We start from the raw sequence: 4,135 nt of genomic DNA, 5'->3' as shown, positions 1-4,135 counted from the left end.
CCCTCTCCAAGGGGCTGGCCTGGATGTAGACCCTCCAGAAGTGACAAAACATGGAAAGGTTTGAGAGCAGGTGACCAGGTGCAGGAGAACTCTGCTCTTGTCACTTGAGGAGGTAATTTGAGCAGACTGTCTTTTCTTTATAATATTGATAGCCCACCTCTCTTTCATGATGGATTCCAGGGCAGTGCCCAGGTTTCCATGCAGTCTCCCATGCAGGTACAGACAAGATTCTGGCCTACTCTGGCTAAAGTCCTGTGTTGGGAGTGAGTTTTTGTCTCCATGCTGGAAACCCCCTCCCCCATTTTTCTACCCAATGATTACATGCCCTATCTACCCCCACTTCGTGTAGTCATCTCCAATAATACAATTCAAGTATGACTTGGTGGAGACTGTTCAGAACAGGAAATGCTTTCCAGCATGTCACATTTGTTCTGAGCTGGGATCACATGCAAAATCATAGGAGTCTTATCAGTCCCTGGTTCTCACAAGGTCTGGAAAACATTCCAGTGAAATGTTGCAGCTTTAAAAACATGTGATATCCCACTGCTTCCTGAACAATTGGTTTCTTTCTACTGGCGTCAGGGTTACAGCTTTCTATCTTCATGTGATCCCTTTCCTTCCTGGTTTCAAAGCTGCTTAGAGGTCAGATGCGATAAAGGCACTCCTAACATTCTTATCTCCAGGCATAAGGACACACAATCAGCTATCTTCTTGGGGATTCAGGCTGGATCAGCATTTGATAGTTTCCAGAGCAGTCTTATCAAAGAGATCTTCTACAATGTTATTTGATTTGGCCCTGAACAGTGGTGTCACTAGGGTTTGTGTCACCCGGTGCTGGATGCCAGCGTGTCACCCCCCAGGCAGTGGGTGGGGCAACACCCCAGGTGGTGGGTGTGGTGATGTACTATCACTCCGCCCCCACTAGTTTTTTTGGCTGTACCTTTTGATAGAACAAAGATAGAACACATTCTGCATGAAATTACACATTGATTGATGGTATTATTCTTCCAAACTATGATTTTAGTGATTTTGGTCACTAGTGGTGTCACACTTCCCCCCCCCACGAGTGTCAACTTACTAGCACCTTAATGCAGCAGTTCTCAAACTTTTAGCACTGGGACCCACTTTTTAGAATGACAATCTGTCCAAGTCTCACCAGAAGTGATGTCATGGTGGAAGTGACATCATCAGGTAAATTAAAATAAATAAGTATACATAATTAAAGTAAAACAAATAAATAAGAAGAAGCCAGCCCTGGTCCACCAAGTGAATTTCCTCTGTAGCCTGCCTGCAATAACATTCCCCCTCCAAAATCAGTAAGGTTTTCAGCCCTATCCAGTGCCCAGTTCAATTTAAGAACTTCTGTTTAAACCAGATCACTGTCAGGCTTTGCAAGTATCAAAAAGGTTCACTTTATCAGCTGAAGCCTGTTTTGATCCTTTTTAGTGGGGGGGGGGGGGGAGGCTGCCTTCTAGAGCACTTGTTGAGCTCCAGTTCCATCAGATCAGGACCGTTCTGGTAGCCTTGCACTCTCCTTCACCTGATCTTTCACACCAACCAAGGCATGTTTGCTTACTCACGAGTAAACACGACCATGAGGCTTCATTTCGCTTTCCATAGGGCTCAATACATTCATCAACTTGGAGGCAGGGACTTCCTTCTCAGGTGTTTTTGGGGGCTGCATTCATTGGATCAGGACCATTCTGGTGTCATTTTATTCCTCTCAGCCTGCCCTTTCTGATGGACTAAGGCAAGTTTGTCTACTCGTGAGTAAACGCACGATACGGCTCACTTTCCATAGGGATCCATGCATTTTTTATTGTCCAGTTTTTTTGGCCATAACATTTGATAGAAAGGTAATATTTCACTCTGGTTTTTTGCATTGCATTCCACTCGAAATTCTGCAACCAACAGTATATAATATAATGGGGTTACTCCTAAGTGCCACGATTTTAGAGTGTCACCCCCCAGTGAGTGTCACCCCCCCGTGCGCGTCACCCGGTGAGGCCTGCACCCCCCGCACCGCCTTGTGACGCCACTGGCCCTGAATGAAAGCAGAATGAAGGCCCTGAAGAGTACATACAGACTTTGGAATCATAACAAAGTCTGCTTCCTATCAGCATGATATATCAGGAATTCCAGGACAAAATAATTCTGCAGGCTCCCAAGCATCTTTTTAAAGGGAACCTCTCCTTAATGCTATGAGGAGTTCCTTTTGATGACTTGAAAATGTTCAAAAGGGTTGTGAATAGCTTGTTCACTGCCAATTGCTCATTTTTCATCCGGTTATTAGTCTGGCAGACACAACAAAGCAACTTTGCGTAGAAACCAGTTTAGCATACATACTGTCTAGGTTTAGGGTAATCAGGTTTAAAATCCACCGTCACCTGTGAAGTGGCCTTGGGATAATCACTGTCATCAAGCCTAATCTCCCTCACACTTGTTGTGAGGGCAGAAGAAAGTATCAGGTCTGCAGCCCTGAGCTCCTTGGAGGAATGGTGGGACATAAATATAATAAATAAAAATGGAAGAGAATGAAACCCCCTATTGAGAGGAACCGCAGTTGTCATTGGTGCTCATGTTTATACTCTCCCCAATTTCCCTGCTTGTACAAAAGGAGAAAGGGTCTTCGGAGCAAGCCAAAGCAATATCAGTCATTTGCTGCTCAGCACGTGCTCCACACCTTTCTCTCCATGGAAGAAAGTGGTTCTTTGGTGAACCCTGTTTTTTGTTCCTCTGTTCCTTTAAAGTGCCCCAGGTTTAACCTGAAAGGGGCTTAGATGAGCCTTTCTCGGACCTCCACCATGAAGACTGGCTACCTATACATCTTTTTTCAGCTGTCTGGTGTACTACCCATCTTCTTCATTTGGCAGCAGAGAAACAAGAGACCCTAGCCAAGCCACCTAGTGAGGGCATGGGCCCTCCAGCCCACCTGACCATTTCAGAGGTCAGGTACGGAAGCTCAGGTGGTCTTGACTGCTCCATTGAGAAAGGAAGTGGAGCACCCCTAACCTTAAGTCAGAGCAACAAGCTGCTCTGGGCTGCTGTGTGTTCTGATATTTGCAAAGTCAGCCTGTGTATTATGGAAACCAGTGCAACTTCCAGGCCCAAAGAAACACTGAAGGATGGGAAACTGCAAAGTAGTGTTAACCTACACAAAGTCAGGTCTGGTCTAGCTAGTTGCATCAGGTTTTTACTGTTTTCAGATAGCCTTTAATGCTGAGACCTTTTTTCTTAATTACAAGATGTCTTTTACCTCCTCGGTTTTTAGTCCTACTGCAAGTGCCCTTGATTCCTGTTTCTTATTTGTTCTTTCCATTTTGTTCATCATAAACTTTTGCTATTTGTACCAGCCAGAGAGAGACTTTGAAAGTGTCTTCCCCCATTGTTATGGGAAATCCCCCCCCCCCATATAATAGCCTATATAATAGCATGGAGCCCTCCATCAAGGAGGACCAGGGCAAAGCCTTAAGTGAATTCAACTGACAGCAGGGAGGTGAAGGGTTAACACAAGGAGGCGTTTGCTGAGGAATGTAAACATTAGCAAGTAGGTTTGAGAAAGCCCTATTTTCCTGATGGCCTTTTGGGGTTGGTGCAACCCAGGAAAAATGAGTGTAGAGGAGCTGTGCATGGGGCACATTGTGCATGGGGCAGAGAAAGTGGATAGAGAAGCATTTTTCTCCCTCTCCTTATACTAGAACTCAGGGTCATCTAATGAAGTTGATAGGTAGAAAGTTCAGAAGAGACAAAAGTAGCCCTGGACCCATTCCAGGGCCCCCTGCAGATACAGAAACCATGGACACAGGGAACCCTATCTCCCTGCCCCCCCACACCCATTAACGTTGTTTAAATCCTTAATGCTGCAAAAATGATCTTTTTACAGGTTGCTATAAGCATACAAGATTATAGTGATGTGGAGACAGTTAATGTCCATCTTCCTGTTAAATTTCAATCTAGTTTTTTAAAGCTGACTGCATCCTGATTCCATGTTGGCTGGGTGCATAGGGGGCCACCAGACCTGCAGATAACTAAATTCATGGATACCAGATCTGCAGATGGGTGGGCCTGCCTATACTTTTTTGTGTGTGACACATCATTAATATGTGGAATTTTCTGCAGTGGGGTGTGGCACTGA

This window comes from Tiliqua scincoides, chromosome 4 (assembly GCF_035046505.1).
Source record: "Tiliqua scincoides isolate rTilSci1 chromosome 4, rTilSci1.hap2, whole genome shotgun sequence".
In the NCBI taxonomy this organism is placed as follows: Eukaryota; Metazoa; Chordata; class Lepidosauria; order Squamata; family Scincidae; genus Tiliqua; species Tiliqua scincoides.
The sequence above is the reverse complement of the archived record's forward strand: the minus strand, read 5'-3'. Positions refer to the sequence as shown.